Source organism: Solea senegalensis, unplaced genomic scaffold (genome assembly GCF_019176455.1).
Source record: "Solea senegalensis isolate Sse05_10M unplaced genomic scaffold, IFAPA_SoseM_1 scf7180000016662, whole genome shotgun sequence".
NCBI classification, from domain to species: Eukaryota; Metazoa; Chordata; class Actinopteri; order Pleuronectiformes; family Soleidae; genus Solea; species Solea senegalensis.
The window spans coordinates 1-14,039 of NW_025321944.1; the positions used below are offsets into that span (position 1 = coordinate 1).

General features: G+C 48.1%; 15 non-coding genes across 15 annotated transcripts; 9 read left to right on the top strand and 6 right to left on the bottom strand.

Moving 5' to 3' along the window:
* Window positions 1-482: 482 nt before the first annotated feature.
* LOC122763262 lies at window positions 483-595 on the top strand. The gene has a single exon (XR_006358977.1). It is a non-coding gene; the product is annotated as a U5 spliceosomal RNA (small nuclear RNA).
* Window positions 596-777: 182 nt separating this feature from the next.
* Window positions 778-970, top strand: LOC122763259. The gene has a single exon (XR_006358974.1). It is a non-coding gene; the product is annotated as a U2 spliceosomal RNA (small nuclear RNA).
* Window positions 971-1,088: 118 nt separating this feature from the next.
* On the bottom strand, window positions 1,089-1,207 carry LOC122763253. The gene has a single exon (XR_006358968.1). It is a non-coding gene; the product is annotated as a 5S ribosomal RNA (ribosomal RNA).
* A 110-nt stretch (window positions 1,208-1,317) lies between these two features.
* On the bottom strand, window positions 1,318-1,436 carry LOC122763267. Its single transcript, XR_006358981.1, has one exon. It is a non-coding gene; the product is annotated as a 5S ribosomal RNA (ribosomal RNA).
* A 403-nt stretch (window positions 1,437-1,839) lies between these two features.
* On the top strand, window positions 1,840-2,003 carry LOC122763256. The gene has a single exon (XR_006358970.1). It is a non-coding gene; the product is annotated as a U1 spliceosomal RNA (small nuclear RNA).
* Window positions 2,004-2,650: 647 nt separating this feature from the next.
* LOC122763263 lies at window positions 2,651-2,763 on the top strand. The gene has a single exon (XR_006358978.1). It is a non-coding gene; the product is annotated as a U5 spliceosomal RNA (small nuclear RNA).
* Window positions 2,764-2,945: 182 nt separating this feature from the next.
* On the top strand, window positions 2,946-3,138 carry LOC122763260. The gene has a single exon (XR_006358975.1). It is a non-coding gene; the product is annotated as a U2 spliceosomal RNA (small nuclear RNA).
* A 118-nt stretch (window positions 3,139-3,256) lies between these two features.
* On the bottom strand, window positions 3,257-3,375 carry LOC122763255. The gene has a single exon (XR_006358969.1). It is a non-coding gene; the product is annotated as a 5S ribosomal RNA (ribosomal RNA).
* A 7,803-nt stretch (window positions 3,376-11,178) lies between these two features.
* Window positions 11,179-11,297, bottom strand: LOC122763268. The gene has a single exon (XR_006358982.1). It is a non-coding gene; the product is annotated as a 5S ribosomal RNA (ribosomal RNA).
* A 403-nt stretch (window positions 11,298-11,700) lies between these two features.
* LOC122763257 lies at window positions 11,701-11,864 on the top strand. The gene has a single exon (XR_006358971.1). It is a non-coding gene; the product is annotated as a U1 spliceosomal RNA (small nuclear RNA).
* A 647-nt stretch (window positions 11,865-12,511) lies between these two features.
* Window positions 12,512-12,624, top strand: LOC122763264. The gene has a single exon (XR_006358979.1). It is a non-coding gene; the product is annotated as a U5 spliceosomal RNA (small nuclear RNA).
* A 182-nt stretch (window positions 12,625-12,806) lies between these two features.
* LOC122763261 lies at window positions 12,807-12,999 on the top strand. The gene has a single exon (XR_006358976.1). It is a non-coding gene; the product is annotated as a U2 spliceosomal RNA (small nuclear RNA).
* Window positions 13,000-13,118: 119 nt separating this feature from the next.
* LOC122763266 lies at window positions 13,119-13,237 on the bottom strand. Its single transcript, XR_006358980.1, has one exon. It is a non-coding gene; the product is annotated as a 5S ribosomal RNA (ribosomal RNA).
* A 110-nt stretch (window positions 13,238-13,347) lies between these two features.
* LOC122763269 lies at window positions 13,348-13,466 on the bottom strand. Its single transcript, XR_006358983.1, has one exon. It is a non-coding gene; the product is annotated as a 5S ribosomal RNA (ribosomal RNA).
* A 405-nt stretch (window positions 13,467-13,871) lies between these two features.
* On the top strand, window positions 13,872-14,035 carry LOC122763258. Its single transcript, XR_006358972.1, has one exon. It is a non-coding gene; the product is annotated as a U1 spliceosomal RNA (small nuclear RNA).
* Window positions 14,036-14,039: the final 4 nt, after the last annotated feature.

Here is a 14,039-nt window from a genome sequence, read left to right on the forward strand (position 1 = left end):
TTTCCCAACTCTTTGTAGAAGAACTCGATTGTTGGAGATGGATCCATGGCCATCATGCCAAGGGTTAATACTTTGGCGCTTGCTCTGTTCACTCCGTGCAGTGACCTGATGTTGAAGTGATGCCAGGAGCAACTCACCATTTCAGAAGCCCGGATGAGGTGGGAAATGGCCCGGCAGTTTGTACTGCTCAGTGTGACACGGAGCTGCTTTGCTCATGCACTCACGTCTACCACTAAATGTTGGAGGTGTGCCAGTGAGCGAGGAATGTGCCACAGCCTCAGCGACTGATAGAAAACTGCAGCGCACAACCGACAGTAGGAAAGCGCTTCCAAACATGCAGTCAAATCTGGGCGGTTTATTGGCCGACTAAGCAAAAACGTTGAAGGAAGGCCGTCCCAAGGTGGCCGGCCGGCCGGCCGACCGAGACTGTGGTGACTCCGGCGGATAGACTCCTCGGCTGCTCTCCAGGACAGGGGCTACGTTGACTCTGGTTTCTCTTCAAAATGCACAAGTCTTTCGCCTTTTACTAAAGACTTCCGTGGAGAGGGACGTTCAAGAGTTTAAGTTATTTTTGGTGGGCTTTGCTGTAAGGCTGCGCCCTTTGAGTGTGTCAAATGTCAAGCAGCTGTCTGTCAAGGCTCAGAGGTGCACTTAGGTCAACCTTGGGGCGGAGGTGATCAGCAGCAGCAGCCTTTGTTATGCGCCCTTAAAAACATGGCACCACAACAACTGACTTGTGTGCCAAGATCTTGGGTTGGCCCCAGACACCTGTGGGCCATCGCTTCTCGGCCTTTTGGCTAAGATCAAGTGTAGTATCTGTTCTTATCAGTTTAATATCTGATATGTCCTCTATATGGGGATTAAATATTAAATGCATTTTTGAGCAGTGGGAGGTGAAAACTGGGGCTTGCTCTCTTCACTCCTTGCATTGACCTGGTATTGCAGTGCCACCAGGAACGGTGCACCATTCTCTTTTTTCTGTGAAAAGCAAAGCGAAGCTGAAACCAGAAAGACATCAACCCGTGCCTGTGCGTCAATTTAATTGCGAGCCCATGTTTCTTGTAAGGAAGCAGCAGCAGCAGCGTAAAAGCTTACAGCACCTGGTATTCCCAGGCGGTCTCCCATCCAAGTACTAACCCGGCCCGACCCTGCTTAGCTTCCGAGATCAGACGAGATCGGGCGTGCTCAGGGTGGTATGGCCGTAAGCCGAGGGGCTGGCGACAGAGAGTGCCTTTATGGACTAGGCAAGGCCCCTGCTCGTGGAGGGGCATGTTTCTTGTAAGGAAGCAGCAGTGTAAAAGCGTGCAGCGGTGTAAAAGCTTACAGCACCTGGTATTCCCAGGCGGTCTCCCATCCAAGTACTAACCAGGCCCGACCCTGCTTGGCTTCCGAGATCAGACGAGATCGGGCGTGCTCAGGGTGGTATGGCCGTAAGCCGGGGGGTTGGGGACACAGACTGCTTTTATGGACTGGGCAAGGCCCCCTGCGCGTGGCGGGGCTCAAAAGTCAGCCTTTCGGACACACTGCACTTCAGCCTTTATCTCCACCACATGCTACACTCTAGTCCAGTATCGGGAAGCGACACCGAGATGGGCAAGCGGCTGTTGGTGCCGTCATGTCCAGTTGTTGCTGAATCTATAGGAAACGACAGCCAGGTATGCCAGTAAAAAAGGTCGAGTGTTTCCTCTCCAATGTGTGCTGGAGGTTGAAGTTGAACATAGCACAGCATTAACGAGCAACTGAGTCAAGGCATTGGCCTCTGGGATTATTCATTTCCAGCACCATCAGCCAAAGAGCTGTGTCTGGCAAGAGCCACCCGGTGTTTGGCGAGTACACCTCATACTTACCTGGCAGGGGAGATACCATGATCAAGAAGGCGGTTCACCCAGGGCGAGGCTCAGCCATTGCACTCCGGCTGTGTTGACCCCTGCAAATTCCCCAAACGTGGGAGTCTTGACTGCATAATTTTTGCTAGTGGGGTGCTGCGTCCGCGCTTTCCCCCGATGATGTCGTTGTAAGCAAAGGTCAGCCGCCCGAAGTTCAACGTTGTGTGCCCATCTCCAAACTTCTCACGTCCTTGCGGAGCAACATCCCCAGTCTTTCCAAGTTGCTGGGAACGTGATGGTTGTGGGTGTTGTCTTTTAGCTCAAAGCAAATGTCACGCTCCCTTTCCCAACTCTTTGTAGAAGAACTCGATTGTTGGAGATGGATCCATGGCCATCATGCCAAGGGTTAATACTTTGGCGCTTGCTCTGTTCACTCCGTGCAGTGACCTGATGTTGAAGTGATGCCAGGAGCAACTCACCATTTCAGAAGCCCGGATGAGGTGGGAAATGGCCCGGCAGTTTGTACTGCTCAGTGTGACACGGAGCTGCTTTGCTCATGCACTCACGTCTACCACTAAATGTTGGAGGTGTGCCAGTGAGCGAGGAATGTGCCACAGCCTCAGCGACTGATAGAAAACTGCAGCGCACAACCGACAGTAGGAAAGCGCTTCCAAACATGCAGTCAAATCTGGGCGGTTTATTGGCCGACTAAGCAAAAACGTTGAAGGAAGGCCGTCCCAAGGTGGCCGGCCGGCCGGCCGACCGAGACTGTGGTGACTCCGGCGGATAGACTCCTCGGCTGCTCTCCAGGACAGGGGCTACGTTGACTCTGGTTTCTCTTCAAAATGCACAAGTCTTTCGCCTTTTACTAAAGACTTCCGTGGAGAGGGACGTTCAAGAGTTTAAGTTATTTTTGGTGGGCTTTGCTGTAAGGCTGCGCCCTTTGAGTGTGTCAAATGTCAAGCAGCTGTCTGTCAAGGCTCAGAGGTGCACTTAGGTCAACCTTGGGGCGGAGGTGATCAGCAGCAGCAGCCTTTGTTATGCGCCCTTAAAAACATGGCACCACAACAACTGACTTGTGTGCCAAGATCTTGGGTTGGCCCCAGACACCTGTGGGCCATCGCTTCTCGGCCTTTTGGCTAAGATCAAGTGTAGTATCTGTTCTTATCAGTTTAATATCTGATATGTCCTCTATATGGGGATTAAATATTAAATGCATTTTTGAGCAGTGGGAGGTGAAAACTGGGGCTTGCTCTCTTCACTCCTTGCATTGACCTGGTATTGCAGTGCCACCAGGAACGGTGCACCATTCTCTTTTTTCTGTGAAAAGCAAAGCGAAGCTGAAACCAGAAAGACATCAACCCGTGCCTGTGCGTCAATTTAATTGCGAGCCCATGTTTCTTGTAAGGAAGCAGCAGCAGCGGCGTAAAAGCTTACAGCACCTGGTATTCCCAGGCGGTCTCCCATCCAAGTACTAACCCGGCCCGACCCTGCTTAGCTTCCGAGATCAGACGAGATCGGGCGTGCTCAGGGTGGTGTGGCCGTAAGCCGAGGGGCTGGCGACAGTGTAATGGCATATTGCATGCACACAGACACACAGTTTCTTTATGTCACACAAGGTTCAGTGGTTAGTTGTTTCTTGGGTCACACGAGGTGTAGAGGGCAATTATAAGTTTCCCATTTCATCTCAAGGTCCCTGTCCTCCCAAGAAACTCCCTGTTCTCTACTGATATCTGCTAGTTTCTCACAACAGTTTATTGGCATCATATCAGACAACTTCTCTATCCAATGAACCTTCTGTTCTTCTGTATCACGTACACATACTGCTGAAGACATGTTTATATACGCCTTGTTTCTCTCTGCTCAGTGTTGTTCACTTTGCAGACTCTTCGACTCTGTAAACTGTGCTCCTCTGGTTGCAACTCAGATTAAATCAACTTGCTTGTATTCATCCGACTCAGTTCTCGTGCTTCATCTCACTCACAAAAGTTCCCACAACAATTTGGTGTCAGAAGTGGGATCGTCTGAGAGTCCGTCGGGATCAAAAGGACGTCGGCAGCGCGCACCTGGAATCCAGGAGATCTTCCTCTACCTCCAACCAAGTATTCAGAGAGAGGGGACCGGCGATCCAATTGATTGACTGACTGGCTCCACGACGATCCAAGATAAAGATAACGTCCGCTTGAGACGGTGAGATGTTGACTTTCCAAATTCCAAATTTACCAATGATTCATGAATAATGACAATGATTCTGTAATCAATAGAGAAAAGTTTTTTTTTTTTTATGTATTTTCTGAGTCTGTGGATACTTGCATTACTGCTGGTCATCATTTTCCATCGTTTAGTTCCTTTTTGTTTTGGAACATTGACACGGAACTGTCATGTTGTAGGTTTTGATTGAAGGGGTTTACTTCCTTGAAATTGAAACTGAGTTTGTAGGTATAGGTTTTCATAACCTGATACTGAGTTTGTAGGTATAGGTTTTTATAACCTGATACTGAGTTTGTAGGTATAGGTTTTTATAACCTGATACTGAGTTTGTAGGTACAGATTTTTATAATCTGATACTGAGTTGTAGGTACAGATCTTTATGGTCTGATACTGAAGTAGGTGAGAACTTTCCACTCTCACTGAGGTAGGTGAGAACGTTCCATTCTCACTGAAGTTAGGTGTGGGTTATAGGCGTCAAAGACCTACACCTAGGATTATTTACTAGAAGTCAGGGACTTACCGGTAGACAGGGTCTATACGAGGTAAATAATCAAAAGAGTCAGGGACTCTTGGTAAAAAGGAAACATGGGTACCCAAGGAAGTAAACGAGCGAAAAATGATCCAGACAGTCCAATTATTCTGGCCATGAAACAAAAATATGGGGATCAAAGTGTTGAATGTTTAAATTACTGGGTAAAAAAAATCATGGATTCCCAGAAGCGGGATCGTTGAGCAAAACTCAACTGAAAAAATTACGTGAAAGTCTTGAGAAAGAAAGACAGACAATTATGAGCAAAAAGAGAGTGAAAAGTGATAAAATGAGAGAGATTGAAAAGAATGAAGGATGTCTGAAAAAGTGGGAAGATGAATGTGAAACGAGAGAAAGGAGACAAGTGTGCAAAATGATAACATGTATGAAAGTTGATAAGAAAGACAAAGGAAGTGATTTTGAACCTAAGAGTAAAAAGAATTCTCTCTATCCTAAACTGACAGGGTGCGGTCAGAGCTCTCTGGTTGATGACGCTTCCTGGTCCCTCCCTCGAAGACGACCCCCTCCAGATGCAATGGCTCCGCCTTCGGTTCCTCCTCCATACAACGCCTCATCTGCCACGTCATCACCGATGTCATCCACATCCTCTTTCATGAACACTCCCTCACCAGGCTCCAGTGTCCTCACCTCCTCCTCCCTCTCCCCTCCAATTGCAGCACGCACCAGACAACAATCAGATTCAGCTCTTACGATGCCAATGGTGCAAGTTATGGGTCCGGATGGAAATCCAGGTTTTGTCTACCGCCCATGGACAACTCAGGACATGATTGATGCAGCATCACACCTCCCAAAGCCTGCACAAGGTGGCGCTGCCATGGCACGAGCCTATGTTCAGTTCATCAAAGATTTCACACCAACCTCAGGCGAAATCCAGAGAGTCATGATGAAATACATGAAACCATCTGATTTCTCCAAGGTGAAAGACATTTTCCCAAGAGATGGTGACTTCAGACCACAAACGGTGAATTGGGACACTAATGACAATGCTGATCTAGCAGACCGACAGTATCAGGACTTTGTCACACAATTAGGACTGAAATTGGTTGAGGTTTCCCCTGCTCACTGTGACCTTGTTAAAGTGAATGCCTGCTGTCAGAAGGAAGAGGCATGCAGAGGGGACGCAGGCCATGGCAAGGAGAGAGATCAGGTCCAAGAATGGGACCACCACCAGGTTACGATGTGTGATTCCTGTGTGGCACTAAAGGACATTGGGCAAAGGATTGCACACAATTCCGAGGCCGAGGCAGAGGAAGAGGTGCTCCACCTAGAGGCAGAAATGACCGTTGGCAACAATCATCTGACTGATCTGAGAGACGAGGGAGGGGAGGACCAGATGCGTGCGTCACCCAGACAGCCTACCCTGAACCTTCAGAAAAGGGGAGTGAGAATGACACACACACACACACCACTCACACGCTTACACCGCAGCAACAACACCAACTACTCACAGATACTATTGAAGTTTTACAGAGAAAAACTGAGTTTAAACCTATAGGAACATACACCATGTATGATGACTCAATGGTGCAGAAACTGCCCACTATGATTTTGAATGTTGCAGGAAAAGATGTTACATTTATGGTTGACTCGGGTGCAACACGCACAGTGTTAAAATACTCTGAAATACCTGAGGCCAAACTCAGTGGCAATTTCATGTATTCCATTGGTGCATGTGGAACAACAGTGAAAGAGAACTATACATCTCCAATTACGTGTTCTCATCCTGAACCATTTACTAAAGTAAAGCACTCATTTTTGCTTTCCCAAGTCTGTCCATTCAACTTGTTAGGACGAGACTTGATGATGGCTTTTGGCATCGACCTGATTTCGACACCAGAAGGAGTTAAAGCTGTGAGACGAACAACTCCACCCAATCCTGAAGCCTATATAATGGCTAAGTATCAACCTGATTTAATCTCCTCGCTGCTCTACATATACCAATGGAAAGTTGAGAGTGTTTTGGCTCCATCTCTAACTGAACGTGCACATGCACTGGTTAGCCCAACTGCAGCTTTCATGCAGCCTGAGGCACTCCATTGCACGTCACACGTGACAACTGACCTTGACAGAGACTATGAAACTAAATGGTGGACTGACATCAAAGATACTCTACTGACTGACTCTCTCTACTGGACAGACCTGCGATGTGCACTTTCTGTCAGCTTAACAGCTGAACAACAATGATTTTTTCTGATTAACAATTCACATCCACATATTTCGCTTTCCAAAGGACAAACTGATCAATGGAGAGATTTAGGTCCATGGACAAAATCATGCATTGAGCTCAAAGATTGGCAATCTACACCTGACCCACATGTGTCGTACTCGCCAAAGGGGGGTGTTTTCAAAACTGCATGCAAATTAACTGTGGCTACTCTGAAATCTGTCTACTTGCTAGACCACAATCTTGATAAAACCGAACACATACACCAAATGCTCTCCGCAGAACAGATCCATCCAGCCCTTGCACAAGTCCCACCCAAATTGTGGGCACAAGGCAAATATGATGTAGGTCTCATAAAAAATTGTGAACCTGTAATAGTCGCTCCTAAGTCTGACTACAGACCAAAACGAGTTCAGTACCCTCTGCGTCCGGAAGCCGTCGACGGCATTAAACCTGTTTTTAAATCCTTATTGGAAGCCGGTGTTATTATCCCATGCAATGACTCACCTGTCTGCACTCCTATTTTTCCAGTTCAAAAAGCTAGAGAACCACCATCTCTACCCGAGTGGCGATTTGTTCAAGACTTAAAAGCAGTTAATGCAGCTATTCATGCCAGAACACCAAGTGTTCCTAACCCCTACACTTTGCTTTCACAAGTTCCATCCTCTGCTAAGTGGTTTTCAGTTGTTGATCTATCAAATGCATTTTTCAGTGTTCCTGTTCACAAGGATTCTCAGTACTGGTTTGCATTCCAGTTCAACGGGAAAGGTTATACTTTCACCCGTTTATGTCAGGGTTTCACTGAATCACCAACAATTTACAATCAGGCTTTATGCGAATCATTGTTGCCTCTAGCGCTCTCTGATGGCACTGCCTTACTACAATATGTAGACGATCTTCTGATCTGCGCTCCAACTGAAAAACAATGCATAACTGACACTATCAAACTGCTCAAACATCTGGCAGAAGAAGGACACAAAGCCAGCTTAAACAAGCTACAATTTGTCAGACAAGCTGTGACCTTCCTGGGTCACATAATTTCTGGTGAAGGCAAAACTATGTCTCCAAAACATATTGAAGCTATCCAAAAGATTCCAAAACCAATTACCCAAAAACAAATGCTATCTTTCCTGGGGATGTGTTCCTACTGTCGCGCTTTTGTCCCTAATTTTTCTGAGGTTGAAAGACCCCTCAGGACCTTGTGTCACCAATCAGGCATGACCTCTCGCTCACAACTTGAGTGGACACCGGAAGCAGACACTGCATTCCTGAACTTGAAACTTCAACTTCAGTCTCCTCCCACAATTGGACTTCCTGACCCAACCAAACCATTCACTCAGACTGTGGATGAACGTTCGGGTTGCATGACTTCTGTCCTCCTACAACCTCATGGTGATAGGCTCCGTCCTGTGGCATATTTCTCGGGTAAACTCGATCCTGTTGCAGCAGGCATGCCAAAATGTCTCAGAGCTGTAGCAGCTGCTGAAAAAGCCCTTTTGGCCTCAAGAGATATAGTTGGCTACGCTCCTTTGACTCTTCTTGTGCCACATGCGGTCTCTTTGATCCTTTCTGAGCAGAAAACTTCACACCTTTCGGCTGCTAGACACCTTAGGTATCACACGTGTCTTCTTGACATGCCTAATGTCACTCTTAAGAGGTGTACTGTTCTTAACCCTGCTACTCTGCTCCCTCTTCCACAGGATGGTGAGACTCATGATTGCATGGCTGAACTTTCAGCATCTTGTTCTCCAAGACCTGATCTGACAGAAACGCCCTTGACAAATCCTGACCTTGTCCTCTATGTAGATGGCTCTGCTTCAAGAGACCCAGTTACAGGTCTCTGCCGTGTTGGTTTTGCTGTTTGTTCTGACTATGACGTGATGATGTCATCATCTCTCCACCTCAGCTCAAGCTGCAGAACTTGTGGCCTTAACGACTGCCTGCCAATAAGCTAAGGGTAGATCTGTAAATATCTACACTGATTCCAGATATGCTTTTGGTGTTGTTCATGACTTTGGTGCACTTTGGAAACATAGAGGTTTTCTGAAATCTGATGGCAAGCCTGTTTTGCATCACACACTCATTGCAGATCTCTTAGATGCCATCCTTCTTCCTTCTGCCATTTCTGTGTGTAAATGTGCTGCTCACACTAATGCCTCTGACCCAATTTCTACAGGTAACGCTCGAGCGGATGCAGCTGCAAAGGCAGCTTCTCTTCTCCCTTTGTCTAACTCTTCTGTATCACATACTTTGGTTTCAGTTTCTTCTGACGTGCCATCTTCCCTCAGTGCTGTTCAATCTTTTGCATCTCCAAAAGATAAGCAACTTTGGAGAAACGCAGGTGCTACATGTCATGATGGCATCTGGATAGGCCCCGACAACAACCCGTGTTTGCCTTCCCATTTCTTCCCTCACTATGCTAAATTGACGCATGGGTCTGACCATGCATCAAAAGGAGGGATGCAGCAAATGATTAACACATTTTGGTTCACAAAAGGGTTTTCTGCCTATGCTCAAAAACACTGCCAAGCCTGTGTTATCTGTGCTACTCACAATGTAGGCAGGGCAATCCAACCTTCCCAACAAGCTGCTCATCCTCAACCAACTCGACCTTTTGAGCATGTCATGATGGATTTTGTAGAACTAACTCCATCAGAAGGAAAGTCTCATTGTTTAGTGATGGTAGACATGTGGAGCAAATGGGTTGAAGTGTTCCCAGCCTCAAAACAATCTGCCTCAGTAGTAGCTAAAGCCCTTCTTACTGAAATCATTCCCAGATGGGGAATTCCAGCTAAAATCTCCAGTGATAATGGCAGCCATTTTGTTAATTCAGCTATCACTGAACTGAGCCTATACTTAGGCATTAACCTGAGAACACACTGTGCCTACCACCCAGCTAGTGGAGGTGCAGTAGAGAGGGAGAATGGAACACTAAAGAACAAGCTGGCCAAGTGTTGTGAAGACACAGGTCTTCCATGGACAAAAGCACTTCCTCTAGTGCTTATGTATATGAGAATGCGAAAACGAAACAGAACTAACTTAAGCCCCTTTGAGATTCTTTTTGCAACTCCTCCTTCTGTAGGTGTGGAAGCTCCCCGATCTCCACCCCCATCAACAGCTCTTTTTGATCACAACACACTAACCTACTGTACCAATTTATCCAAACAGCTCTCTGATGTAAAGAAACAGGTGATCGCAGCCCTCCCTGTTCCAGCCAGTGGTCCCCTGCACCAGCTCGAACCAGGTGACTTTGTGGTCATAAAAGACTTCAGGAGGAAGTCGTGGAGGAACAGGAGGTGGCAAGGTCCGTTCCAGATCCTGCTGACAACCCACACTGCTGTGAAGGTCGCTGAGCGGGCTACCTGGATCCACGCCAGCCACTGCAGAAAGGTTCCAGCACCCCCTGCTGGTTCTCCTGGAAAACTACAAACTCCAGAGGCTGCTAAGTAAGACTTTGCGTTTGCAACAGGCACGCAGGCGACCAAGGGTCCGAAGAAAGAAGACAACAAGTGGCGTGCAGACGTAGTTTCTGTGTCACCTTCGTGGGCGCAAGAAGACCTACACCACACCACACCCTACACGTGTAGACTGCTACAAACGCTATGACACATACACAAAAACTGATCCTTACTCAGGATGCTTTCATCCACAAAAACAGCTTGCAACTTTTACCTTAAGGTTTTCCATTGAATTGTATTCTGTGTGACGACTGATCGTAAACCAGTTGGAATGCTCAGTCTGAAGTTTTGAATACTGTTCTTTTCTCATATTTGATTGTCATCTGGGATTTGTTGTGTTATATTGTGTGTGCATATTTTGTTGCTTCTATTGTTGATTGTGTTTTATTGGTTGTTTTTCTCTTCCTCGTTTATCCTTAAGGATAAAAAGGGGGGAAATGTAATGGCATATTGCATGCACACAGACACACAGTTTCTTTATGTCACACAAGGTTCAGTGGTTAGTTGTTTCTTGGGTCACACGAGGTGTAGAGGGCAATTATAAGTTTCCCATTTCATCTCAAGGTCCCTGTCCTCCCAAGAAACTCCCTGTTCTCTACTGATATCTGCTAGTTTCTCACAACAGTTTATTGGCATCATATCAGACAACTACTCTATCCAATGAACCTTCTGTTCTTCTGTATCACGTACACATACTGCTGAAGACATGTTTATATACGCCTTGTTTCTCTCTGCTCAGTGTTGTTCACTTTGCAGACTCTTCGACTCTGTAAACTGTGCTCCTCTGGTTGCAACTCAGATTAAATCAACTTGCTTGTATTCATCCGACTCAGTTCTCGTGCTTCATCTCACTCACAAAAGTTCCCACAACAACAGAGAGTGCCTTTATGGACTAGGCAAGGCCCCTGCTCGTGGAGGGGCATGTTTCTTGTAAGGAAGCAGCAGTGTAAAAGCGTGCAGCGGTGTAAAAGCTTACAGCACCTGGTATTCCCAGGCGGTCTCCCATCCAAGTACTAACCAGGCCCGACCCTGCTTGGCTTCCGAGATCAGACGAGATCGGGCGTGCTCAGGGTGGTATGGCCGTAAGCCGGGGGGTTGGGGACACAGACTGCTTTTATGGACTGGGCAAGGCCCCCTGCGCGTGGCGGGGCTCAAAAGTCAGCCTTTCGGACACACTGCACTTCAGCCTTTATCTCCACCACATGCTACACTCTAGTCCAGTATCGGGAAGCGACACCGAGATGGGCAAGCGGCTGTTGGTGCCGTCATGTCCAGTTGTTGCTGAATCTATAGGAAACGACAGCCAGGTATGCCAGTAAAAAAGGTCGAGTGTTTCCTCTCCAATGTGTGCTGGAGGTTGAAGTTGAACATAGCACAGCATTAACGAGCAACTGAGTCAAGGCATTGGCCTCTGGGATTATTCATTTCCAGCACCATCAGCCAAAGAGCTGTGTCTGGCAAGAGCCACCCGGTGTTTGGCGAGTACACCTCATACTTACCTGGCAGGGGAGATACCATGATCAAGAAGGCGGTTCACCCAGGGCGAGGCTCAGCCATTGCACTCCGGCTGTGTTGACCCCTGCAAATTCCCCAAACGTGGGAGTCTTGACTGCATAATTTTTGCTAGTGGGGTGCTGCGTCCGCGCTTTCCCCCGATGATGTCGTTGTAAGCAAAGGTCAGCCGCCCGAAGTTCAACGTTGTGTGCCCATCTCCAAACTTCTCACGTCCTTGCGGAGCAACATCCCCAGTCTTTCCAAGTTGCTGGGAACGTGATGGTTGTGGGTGTTGTCTTTCAGCTCAAAGCAAATGTCACGCTCCCTTTCCCAACTCTTTGTAGAAGAACTCGATTGTTGGAGATGGATCCATGGCCATCATGCCAAGGGTTAATACTTTGGCGCTTGCTCTGTTCACTCCGTGCAGTGACCTGATGTTGAAGTGATGCCAGGAGCAACTCACCATTTCAGAAGCCCGGATGAGGTGGGAAATGGCCCGGCAGTTTGTACTGCTCAGTGTGACACGGAGCTGCTTTGCTCATGCACTCACGTCTACCACTAAATGTTGGAGGTGTGCCAGTGAGCGAGGAATGTGCCACAGCCTCAGCGACTGATAGAAAACTGCAGCGCACAACCGACAGTAGGAAAGCGCTTCCAAACATGCAGTCAAATCTGGGCGGTTTATTGGCCGACTAAGCAAAAACGTTGAAGGAAGGCCGTCCCAAGGTGGCCGGCCGGCCGGCCGACCGAGACTGTGGTGACTCCGGCGGATAGACTCCTCGGCTGCTCTCCAGGACAGGGGCTACGTTGACTCTGGTTTCTCTTCAAAATGCACAAGTCTTTCGCCTTTTACTAAAGACTTCCGTGGAGAGGGACGTTCAAGAGTTTAAGTTATTTTTGGTGGGCTTTGCTGTAAGGCTGCGCCCTTTGAGTGTGTCAAATGTCAAGCAGCTGTCTGTCAAGGCTCAGAGGTGCACTTAGGTCAACCTTGGGGCGGAGGTGATCAGCAGCAGCAGCCTTTGTTATGCGCCCTTAAAAACATGGCACCACAACAACTGACTTGTGTGCCAAGATCTTGGGTTGGCCCCAGACACCTGTGGGCCATCGCTTCTCGGCCTTTTGGCTAAGATCAAGTGTAGTATCTGTTCTTATCAGTTTAATATCTGATATGTCCTCTATATGGGGATTAAATATTAAATGCATTTTTGAGCAGTGGGAGGTGAAAACTGGGGCTTGCTCTCTTCACTCCTTGCATTGACCTGGTATTGCAGTGCCACCAGGAACGGTGCACCATTCTCTTTTTTCTGTGAAAAGCAAAGCGAAGCTGAAACCAGAAAGACATCAACCCGTGCCTGTGCGTCAATTTAATTGCGAGCCCATGTTTCTTGTAAGGAAGCAGCAGCAGCAGCAGTAAAAGCTTACAGCACCTGGTATTCCCAGGCGGTCTCCCATCCAAGTACTAACCCGGCCCGACCCTGCTTAGCTTCCGAGATCAGACGAGATCGGGCGTGCTCAGGGTGGTATGGCCGTAAGCCGAGGGGCTGGCGACAGAGAGTGCCTTTACGGACTAGGCAAGGCCCCTGCTCGTGGAGGGGCATGTTTCTTGTGAGGAAGCAGCAGTGTAAAAGCGTGCAGCGGTGTAAAAGCTTACAGCACCTGGTATTCCCAGGCGGTCTCCCATCCAAGTACTAACCAGGCCCGACCCTGCTTGGCTTCCGAGATCAGACGAGATCGGGCGTGCTCAGGGTGGTATGGCCGTAAGCCGGGGGGTTGGGGACACAGACTGCTTTTATGGACTGGGCAAGGCCCCCTGCGCGTGGCGGGGCTCAAAAGTCAGCCTTTCGGACACACTGCACTTCAGCCTTTATCTCCTTCACATGCTACACTCTAGTCCAGTATCGAGGCTTGTGCTGAGATAGACGAAGAAGCGGCTGTTGGTGCCGTCATGTCCAGTTGTTGCTGAATCTATAGGAAACGACAGCCAGGTATGCCAGTAAAAAAGGTCGAGTGTTTCCTCTCCAATATGTGCTGGAGGTTGAAGTTGAACATAGCACAGCATTAACGAGCAACTGAGTCAAGGCATTGGCCTCTGGGATTATTCATTTCCAGCACCATCAGCCAAGAGCTGTGTCTGGCAAGAGCCACCCGGTGTTTGGCGAGTACACCTCATACTTACCTGGCAGGGGAGATACCATGATCAAGCAGGCGGTTCACCCAGGGCGCGGCTCAGCCATTGCACTCCGGCTGTGTTGACCCCTGCAAATTCCCCAAACGTGGGAGGCTTGACTGCATAATTTTTGCTAGTGGGGTGCGGCGTCCGCGCTTTCCCCCGATGA